Source organism: Triturus cristatus, chromosome 4_1, assembly GCF_964204655.1.
Source record: "Triturus cristatus chromosome 4_1, aTriCri1.1, whole genome shotgun sequence".
Lineage (NCBI taxonomy): Eukaryota > Metazoa > Chordata > Amphibia > Caudata > Salamandridae > Triturus > Triturus cristatus.
Window position 1 is genome coordinate 206,555,151 of NC_140585.1, and position 11,016 is coordinate 206,566,166.

The following is an 11,016-nucleotide window of genomic DNA, read 5'->3' on the forward strand; positions in this document are numbered from 1 at the left end:
TGCTCTGCACCAACCAGCTATGGCGTATGGCCCAGCAGTTGACACACTGCTGGGTGGACTTCATGGACCAGGAACAAGACTTGCTTGTTATGCTAGGCATATAGATTCCGGGGCTCGGTGACTATTAATTATTTGTTGTGTTTGTGTTCTAGAATTCTAAAAAAAAATTCCAAGTAGCATGCTGCTCACACTCATAGGTAAGTGACGTTTAGTTTATGCTGGTATATTATTGCATGATCCAGTTTCTTGTTTCTGATAGGCAGGTGCTCAGCTATACCTAATTGTACTCATCATTGGCACTCACATTGGCAGAATAATTAAGAAGCCATTGCAGACTTTTCTCCTGTCACTATAGTGAATCAGTGAGTAGTGCATTCTCTCTGTGATTTTGTTTATGTAGATCACACAGTTCCAAGTTATTTATTTCACAGCAATGTGTAGTATGCATCCATGCATTGCAAAAAAGGGAGAATGAGCTGGTCCATCTAGGGGGTTGAGAAATGGGAATGGAATCAAAGATCATTCACTGCAATACATAAGTTCCGAAAGCAGTTTTGGGAAATTTGGAATAGGGATTTCAGGATTAGCATGGGCAACTCAACAATAGTTGATAGACTTGAGTCAGAACTAGTAGTACTATAGGTGATCTGTTTTAGAGAAGTACAATGGTACTGTATTTTACTTGTCATAAAAAATGTTGTGGAGATTATTATCTGAATCACTAATATATTTAGTTTCTTACAGCAGCACTCAAGGGAAGAAGAGGGATGTTTTTGAGGGTCAAGGAGAAGCGACCTTTGAGGGTCTGGGAGAAGCTGGTCAGCCGGCACAACCACCAGTGCGGCTTCCGATGGCTCTGCTAACCCCGGTAAGTTCCATTACTTAGTATTATTATTATTTCACTAATGTTGGCTTTTATGATTGTTCTGATTCCTTAGGGTAGAATTTTGGGGTATTGGCATGTTGGTGCTGTCTATTGTGAAGATTCAGATTGCAGGCCCAAGTAAGCTAGAATTATAAATAAAATTCACCATGTATGTTTGTTGAGAAGTCTTTCTTTTTCCTGCTCATGCTCTAACACAGTTGAGTCTATGAGAGAGTGGCCCTGGTCATCGTGGACAACACCCCCCAATGTTGTGTGCTGCTGTCTAAATAATTTATAGTTACAGGATACCACCAGTACCATGACAGTGCAGCATCGCTGGAAAAAAAGTTCCCACTCCAATTGCATTTGCCAACCAACAACATATATCTTTCCTTGACCATTATTCCTCCCCTGGCTTGTCTAACATTGTGAACCAATCACATGCCCAGAGTGATATTTGGAAGACACTGCATTGCTAACTGAATTGCAGAGTTGTAATGCAGTTGTATTTAGGGTGTCATATCTGGCATCTAAAATATGTATAATGTTTTTATTCTAGCCACACAGAACACCTGAGATGCCAGCTTCATTGCCCCTGCAGGAGGAGATGTGTCAGTTAGAGGGGGAGAAGCAGCAGAAGGGACATGCACTGGTTAGCCAGATAATGTCTTGTTACTATACTCACTAGCTAGTTCCAGGGCGTCGTTATCAACATATGACTGTGAAGTGAACCCCCACAGCTTTCCCAACTGCAGCGGTGGTTGAGTTATTATGGCCTCTTCTATCTGCAACTCAGCTAAAGCTGACATAATGATCGTTGATGGCTTGAGGGAAATGTGAAAGAACAGAAAGCTAAAAGAACTGAACCGGTATATGTGTGAAACGGTGGGTGGGTGAAAGGGTGAGTTAGTAGGTAAAGAGATGGATAGGTGAATGTATGGTTTGCAGAAAAGGCTAATATATGGATGAGAGGATGAAAGGATGAATTCATATTTGGATTGGTTGGATGAATAAGCAAGCCATATCTTCTCATGAGGAGCATGATGCTCACCTTATTCGCTTACTTGGTTTATGTAGGGTTATCATTGAAAGCTATAGTTCTAAGTGGGGGGTATTTATTATTCTTTGTTCTACTTCCGTGACTCACTGTAATTGAAAGGTGAGTCATAGGTATCCCATTCATCTTTTTATCATCTCCTCTCCTAGCCATAGCATTTTTGCCACCTATGACCGAAGTGCAGTATGTGTCAATTTGTTACTGCAGTGTTCGCCGTACAATGTGTGACTGCTTCAGTTAATGCAGCATTTACAATGTTTTGAAAGCACAGCAAACCAAACACAAAAGGTGTGTATTTTTCCCTCCGCCCAGCCAGTCACTGCTTAGTACTTCACTCCTTCATTTTTTCTTAAGTTCTTCTGTCTCAGCCTACCGAATTGGAAAATCCATTCTTGGCATTAGCCACGTTTCATTTTAGTTTGAAATCTTTTTATTGAGTTATAACACAGAAGATGCAGCAAAAGATAAGGCCCATGTCCTAAGCCGACAGCCATTGTTATGCTTCGCAGAGCATCAAAATAACCTCAAGACCAACTCCCCACCCTCCTCCCTCTCCACCCCTCTCCCGCCTCCTCCCCATATAACATAGCTTGGCCAAAAGGTGAAGAACAGACCCCACATTCCAGTGCACAATGTTATAATGCTTGATTTGCATGCTGGTTTAACTCGGGAAGCCGTAAGTATCTAGGGCAGGACAGCTCACAGGATTCAGTGCACAGCAGGGTGACAAATGGCTGCCAAACATCAACAAATGAAGCTCCATCCCCCTAGGTGAGGAAGAGATGCGTTTCATGCCAAGAACATACCACAAGTGGTGCATCCATCCCTGAAAGGTTGGTGTTCTATCTGTGCCCCAGTTTGATAACATATTCTGTAGTGCCGCCCCTAGTGCTATACCTAATTCTTTACCTTTGCGGGACTCTCCCAGAACTACATATTCAGGGAAGTGTAAGAGCGTGGTGTCAAAGTGATTGTCAATCTCGTCCAGCACTTGTGTCCAGTAAGTGGTGAGGGTAGGGCATTCCTAGAGGAGGTGCAGGAGTGTGCCTTCAGAATCACATCCCCTCCAGCAGGTAAGAGAGCGGTCTGGGTTACACTTATGGAGTCTGAAAGGAATGAGTTACCAATATGTCATAATCTTAGTGGCCGTCTCAACGCTGGATGTATTACGTGCTGTGTGCCGAGCTCTATAATAAATATCCGACCATTCTTTAGGAGTCAAGGTCCGACCAAGTTCGACTTCCCACTTTCTTTGGCCTGCTTACTTAACCACCAGTTCCGGGGGATGCGAGATGTGTTAGAGTTCTGTGATAAGTCGCTTTGTGGATTGTTTCGAGAGCCATCAGCACTCGTAACGAGTGTGGGACCTCTCCGCACCGGGGTGGATTTGGGGTTGCATAGCCCAGTGTCGTATATGCAGATAATGATAGCGTTCCATTTCAGGTACGCCAAAATCAGTCTTAAAATCCTCAAAGGTTCGGGGGCCCTCTGCATTGAAAAAATGCCCTATAGACCTGCGCCCAGCTGAGTCCCAGTGGCTAAATGCGTTCCAATCGAGGCCCGAGGAGAAGTCTGGGTTTTCCATAATAGGAATGAGAGGTGATAGGAAGGTTGTCAGGCCGCTGTGGGTAGCGATGGCATCCCAAGGTTTTAGTTTGGCACGAGCCACTGGGGAGCCATAGAGCCCAGAGTGCCTGGAGGCCTTGCGGAGAAAGGGGATCTTCCAGAGAGCCTTTTTTGCTAGCGCTCTCTCCATAAAGTGCCAGCATTTCTCAAATTCTGGCTGAGCCCATTCTAAAAGGGTCCGAATCTGCATCATTTTATAATAGAGGTCGAGATCAGGTATCCCCAACCGTCCCTCTTCACGGGGTCTAAAACTCAGAGCCCTATTTATTCACGGTCTCTCATCTGCCCAGACATAGTTGACAAACTCAGATTGTAGCTGTTTTAAAACACCTGAAGGCGACTCCACTGGCAGAGTCTGGAAAAGATATAGAACCTTGGGGAGTATGCTCATCTTAAGGGCTGCAATTCTACCCAGCCATGAGAGATTAAAAGGCCACCATCACCTGAGCTCCTGCATGGTCTGAGGCAGCAACTGGGAATAGTTCAGAGATGTTGTCTCGGCTATAGAGGAAGACAGCATGATGCCCAAATATGGCATAGTCTTTTGATCCCATGAAATAGAGCATGCGTGGGCCAAAGCTGTGATGGTTGTCTGTTTCAATGAGAAGCTCAACACTTTGGGCTTGGTCACATTGACCCTGAATCCAGAGGCTGCTGCGAATCCTTTGATCTGTTGATTTTCCCAGACCCATTGGGCGTACGGCTCCATGTAACGGGCAAGTAATAATGGGGAGAGTGGGCAGTCCTGACGCGTGCCCCTGGAAATATTAAAAGGATCAGAGGTAAAGACATTTACCCTAACAGTAGCGGAAGGTCAGTGGTAGCCACTAAAAACCCATTGGCGAAAACGATGCCCGAAGCCAAACCTGTCCAGAACAGTTTCCAAGAAGGGCCAGTGGACCCCATCAAAATCCTTCTAGGCATCCATTAATAGGAAGCCACGCTCCTCCAACTGGGGAGGGATTTATCCAGCAGGTGCAATAACCTTCTAGTATTATCACTACACTGCCTAGTTGCCACAAATCCAGCCTGGTCCGGGTCTATTAATCACGGCATCATAGCCCCAGTCGAGCCGCAATAATTCCCATGAAAATCTTGAAATCAATATTCAAGAGGCATATTGGCCTGTAGGAGGCTCAGAATCTATTGTCCTTGCCGGGTTTAGGCATTACTGCCACTGACGCAAAAAACATTGTAGGTGATACCTCTGTGGTGTCATCTATGGCATTAAAAAGTTGTGTCAGTATTGGGGCTAGAAGTGAGAAGAATGTTTTATTAAAAAAAGGTGGTAAATCTGTCCGGGCCGGGAGATTTAAGAAGTTTCAGTCAAGCTATGGCCGGGATAACCCTTTCAACCCTGATAGGGCTATCTAGAATCGCCCCCTGGTCAGCTGTGAGCGTACAGGCACATGCATCAAACCTTTTTGCGATCGCAAACGGTGCGAATCGCAAAAATTGGCCGTTTGCGATCGCAAAAGACAGTGTAGAAATGCATCAACTGTATATTTGCGAAAAACCAACTTTTCGCAAATATAAGGAATCGCAAAACATTCTGCGATTCAAATAGCGAATCGGTATTAGCGTCTCCCAAGTAGGGAATCGCAAACAAAGAATCGCTAAATGGATGCATGAAAAATCGCAAATAGCGATTTCCATGAAAATCGCAATTTTGCGATAGCTAAATAGGAAGGATCACAACCAGGTGGTAATCATGAGTGCAAATCAGAGACAGGTGAAAACCAACTGAAACCCATTTAAACACAGCCAGAATGAGCCAGCACTGTTCACAATGGCAGGGATTTACCTGATGGCGAGGAGGATGAGGCTGCAGGCTGCCGCACAGAGATGGAGGCGAATAAATGAGCGCATCTTCAGAGTCCGCATAACTTTGCTAGGCCAGCAAGAGGATGAGATATACGATAAGTATAGGCTCAATGCAGCAATGATCCATGACCTAATCAATGAATTGGACCCCATTATGCAACGACAGACACGTAGGACCAATGCCATCCCAACGCATGTGCAGGTCCTATGTTGCCTACACCTCCTGGCGTCAAGCAGTTTTTAGGGGGTCATTGCTGTAGCGGGAGGTGTGTCACAAAGCGCACTTTCAAGAATGTTGAAAGCATTCCTTGATGCCATGATGGCCGTGATCGGGTCTCACATCAAGTTCCCTACCACCGCGCTTGACCTTGCAAAAACCAAACAGGAGTTCTACCAGATAGCTCGTTTCCCACATGTTTTGGGTTGTATTGATTGCACCCACGTGGCAATATGTCCCCCTGCAACACAGGAATATTTATATAGAAATAGGAAATGTTACCATTCCCTCAATATTCAGGTTGTTTGCAATGCCAAAAACATAATCACTGACATTGTTGCGCAATTTCCAGGGAGTGCACATGACTCTTATATCTTCAGGCAAAGTGGCATACACACCCGTCTTGTCAGGGGAGAATTTGGAGAGCGACATCTGCTTGGTAAATATGTGTAATAGTTTATCACTGTCATTGTACTTATGTCAATGTCAAGCTGCCACTGACTCTTTGCTCCATTACATGTAGGTGACAGCGCATACGCCTTGCGTAATTACCTCATGACGCCTTACCTCAATCCCACAACTGCCAATCAACAGAGGTACAATGCAGCACATATTTCGACAAGGAACATCATAGAGCGCACATTTGGGCTGCTGAAGAGCCGATTCAGATGTCTACATAAGACCGGTGGAGCACTGAAGTACAACCCTGAACAATGCTGCAAGATAGTAGCAGCATGTGCCATGCTGCACAATATAGCGACAAAGGGAGGAATGGAAATCGAGGTGTCTGACAGCGAATCGGAGGATGGGAACCAGCAAGTGCCACACCACCATGCAGCACAAGGGGCAAGCGCAGCAGAAGGGCATAGGAGAAGATTTGACATCACACAAAATTATTTCTGAGGTGAGTAATGATGACACAGAAACTGAATATTGCTATCAAAGTATTCTTTAATTAAATAAAAATGTCATGAGTGTTCAAGCACACTTGTAATCTGACCAGTGCAATGGACATAAGTGGTTTGCAAATGTAAATTTACTTGTCAGTCAGTGAAAAGTCAAATCCAAATAAATGGTTACGTCACCATAGTGGAATGTACTTGTACATGCCAGTCTAGCGCTTTTTCCCACGAACACCCAGACGCCTGTCAGACCCAGCATTGTCATCCGTAATGTTGGAAGCGGCGGGGGTACTGCTGCATGTGATGCGTCTTCCTGCAGTGCGGACTGGAATTGCCAAACTACTTAGGCTTGAGCCACCCTCACTACCCCCTTCCGGCGTGGACATGTTTGCCGCAATTGTGGAGGCATTAAGCAATTCAACTGCATTGGTCACCTGGTCCAGTGCTTTAGCCACATCCCCGCTCCAATGGCACATTTCAGTTTGCATGGTCACAGACCTACGTGCCAGCAGTGCAGTTGTCGAGGCTCGGCGGCCAACTCCTCAAAAGAGTCGTTTAGGGTCATCAAAGAACTTTTAAAAGTTCCCGAACCTCAAGTCTTCAACGCTGACCCTCTTGGGAAATGTTCCGAACTTGCCTCCTTCTTTAAAACCAAAATATATAACATCCTGTCATCTCTCCCTCGGTTGGACGAGGAGATCTCCTCTGATGGTAAGTTTGAGTCTCTGTCCAGGGTGCGGACAGCGGAGCTGGCCTCTTTCGGGCCTGTCACTGTGGAAGAAGTTCTCACAGTTTTGACGACCATGAAAAGTGGCTCGCCTAAAGATCCTGCACCAATGAAATATCTTAAGCAGGTAGCTTCTATCATCGGTGGTCCAGTGACGGATCTGATAAATTTATCTTTTGCCCATGGAGTGGTGCCCCCGAGTTGGAAGGGAGCGGTTGTCAAGGCTCTCTTGAAGAAGCCTAACTTGGACCCCGCTGACCTTGCCAGCTTTAGGCCTATCTCTCTGCTCCCCGGCTTTAGCAAGGTAGCGGAGAGACTGGTGAATCGGCGCCTCTCGGGCTTCCTGGAGTCCTATTCCCTTTTGGGTGACTCTCAAACGGGTTTTCGCCCCGGTCAGGGGACCGATACTGCCCTGCTGGCAGTCGTGGAGAATGCCAGGAGCATTCTGGATACAGGGGGATCAGTGGCAGTGATCCTCCTCGACCTCAGTGCGGCATTTGACACTGTGGACCATCAAGTGCTTCTCCAACGACTGTCGGGGGTGGGGGTCTCCGGGCTGGCCCTGAAGTGGTTCACTTCCTTTTTGGCTGGCCGAACGTTTGAGGTGTGGGAAGGCCATATGAAATCTTCATCGGTTCCTCTCCAGTGTGGTGTGCCACAGGGCTCATCACTGAGCCCTACTTTATTTAACATTTATATGGCCCCCCTGGAGAATGAGATTATGCCCCTGGGTATCAAGATTATCAGCTATGCTGATGATACCCAGCTGGTGGTAGGCCTCCCCCAGTCATCTTACCATCCTGATCAGCTGCATACGTGTCTGGATAAGATCTTCACGTGGATGTGTAGCTCAGCACTCAAGCTCAACGGCTCCAAAACGGAATTGATGATATTGGGGAACTCCCCTCTTACCCTGTCTCCGAGTAGCTGGCCTAGTTGCCTGGGAGCGGCTCCCACCCCCAAACAGGAGATCAAGAGTTTGGGGGTGTGGTTGGAGCAGGACCTTACCTTTAAGACTCACGCTAAAAAGACCGCAGGCGTGTGTTTTGGTCTGCTCCGTTCAGCCCGGAAGATTTTACCTCTCCTCCCAGTGGTCTCTAGGAGGTTACTTATTCAGGGGCTTATCATCTCCCGGCCGCCAGGCTCCTGATGGATCTCCCCAGGCGTCAGTCTGCTCGACCTGCGCTGAAGGCGTTGCACTGGCTTCCCGTTAGGGAGAGGGTGAAATTTAAGGCACTCTGCATGGCCCATAAAATCTTGCAGGGGAAAGGCCCTCCTATCCTACGGGATATGGTGCAACCTTATAAGGCCTCTCGTTCCCTTCGTTCGGACCATCAACATCTGCTGCAGGTCATGAGAGTAAGGAAGGCAAGAACCTTTTGCCGCAGGTTAAAATAATTTCTGAGGGATATGTATAAAGGACATAAAATATCAAATTTCAGGTTGATTTTAACGAAGCTTTAATAGCAAATGCATTTGGCAAACTCTTTCAACATATATAGAATCATCAAGAATCCATTTGGTCAAGAGCCAATTCCGAGTTAATTTATACAACTAGCAATGTTTACGGAACTAATAATTAAATTGTGAACTGATTTTTTTGAAGCACCTTTCATAAGATATCCTGGCAATGTGAATACATTTATGAATAGTGCTTAGTGGCAGACACCTTTGATAACTGCCATCTGTTTTGCTCTTTCACTTTCTTATATGATTGGCCACAATAATCAAAACATATGTGTTCTCAACAGGTCTTGGTCTCTGGATCAATGAAAGAAAGAAACTGGACATCAGTGAAAGAATTTATCCTCCTCGGTGTCACTGATGAACCAAAACTGCAGATTCCACTCTTCATACTGTTCCTCCTATTTTATATCATCACGCTTCTTGGCAATATTAGCATTGTGTCATTGGTCACAATATGCCCTCAACTTCATACTTATGTATTTTCTTCTAAGCAATTTAGCTTTTGTAGATTTTTCTTATGCCTCAGTTATTACACCCAAGATGTTAATCAATTTCCTCTCAGAGACGAAGGCCATCTCTCTGCACGGTTGTATGACACAGTTGTTTTTTTTCTCTTTTATGGGAAGTACAGATGTCTTCCTCCTAGTGGCTATGGCCTATGACCGCTATGTGGCAATTTGTAATCCTTTGCTGTATTTTGCTATTATGACAAAAGACACATGCATATGCATGTCAGGTGGGGCGTATTCAGTTGCCTTCATGAATGCAGTGATTCATACAAGTTGTATGTTCAGGCTGTCTTTCTGTGGACCAAATAAGATCAGCCATTTCTACTGTGACGTCCCTCCTCTGCTCAAACTGTCCTGCTCAGACACTTTGATAAATGTGACAGTACTGGTTTCCGTGGCTGGCAGCTTCTTGGTTTCTAGCTTTATTGTTATTTTTGTTTCTTACATTTACATAGTTTCAGCTATCTTCAGGATTCCTTCATCAGAAGGGAGAAGTAAGGCCTTTTCTACATGCTCCTCCCACTTTTTCTCTGTTGTCTTGTTCTACGGCACTGTCTTCTTCATGTATCTTAGACCCAGCTCTATTTACTCCATGGACCATGACAGTGTGGCTTCAGTGTTCTACACAGTGGTGATACCCATGTTGAATCCCCTTATCTATACACTTAGAAATCAGGAAGTCAAAGGGGCAATAAGAAACACAATTTTGAGAAAGTGCGCATGAAACCACACGTACCATTGTGACCTCATCTATTGCCTGTTTGCTGCCTTTCTTTTATTAATGATGAGGACATCATTTAGCATTAGACAAGATAGTGCACAAGGGATTCACACATATGAGGATGTAGCTATAAGTGTGTGTATTTCTTTGTAGACACAGACATGGGTATTATACGTATTACAGTGATTGTAACAATATTGATAATGTTTTCAAAACGGTTCTAATACTGTATTCCAACATTATAAAGTACATTTCTGTAGTATGATATAATACATTACTTTTTTTGAAATATGAATTTGCCAGCCAGATGGATGCATACATGATTATCAGCTTATAGTAACAAACATCTTCATTTGTTAAGAATTGCTAAGAAAATGTTATGGAGAGTTTCTGGTAGATTCGTTTCGAGTGTCATAAATGGTAACCTTGTTATTCTATGTCTCTGTAAGAAGTAGTTATTTTTACACTTGTACATCAAGAAGTAGAGTTGATGTTGCCTAGTAAATGTGACGCTGGGAAGACACATTCTCCTAATTAGAAATAAGTTACGTTGGTATCAATATAGATTGTAGTCCAGTGCCTAATGGAATTCATTGCTCCTTCCTGAATTATTCATGAAAAACCATTTTGTTCACATTCATTATATGTAATTGGGTAGGCATATTATAAACAGTGCTGTGAGAAAATGCACCTTTTTGCATGGTCACCGCACCAATTTTTATTGAATTGTAATTCAGTTTTTTAGAGTTAACACCCTGGGATGCCTCCATCCAGTGCTTCAAACTATTGATGGCTGTGTTCCTTTGTCTCATAGACTTTAATACAGCAGGTGCTAATCATTTGCTGTAATTTTAATGCAACGTTTCCTGGAAGTGAAAATAAATTAACGTTATGTTTAATTTTCTATTCTTTTTCAGTCTCTTACTTGTGCCTTTGTCCCAGTCCTGAGCACCTAAATAACCACAGTTGCTGCTTTATGCCTTTTGGTGTTATTTTCAATGAAATGTTAAACCTGAATGTTTCCTGTTCTACTGATTGGATTTGTATTGGTGTTGCCTTGTTTTTATTATTAAAAATACCTCTATGTTTCTAACTTGGTGT

General features: G+C 44.3%; 1 pseudogene; it reads left to right on the forward strand.

The window, feature by feature from the left end:
- Nucleotides 1–8,987: 8,987 nt before the first annotated feature.
- Nucleotides 8,988–9,918, forward strand: LOC146854064 (olfactory receptor 5AP2-like; annotated as a pseudogene).
- Nucleotides 9,919–11,016: the final 1,098 nt, after the last annotated feature.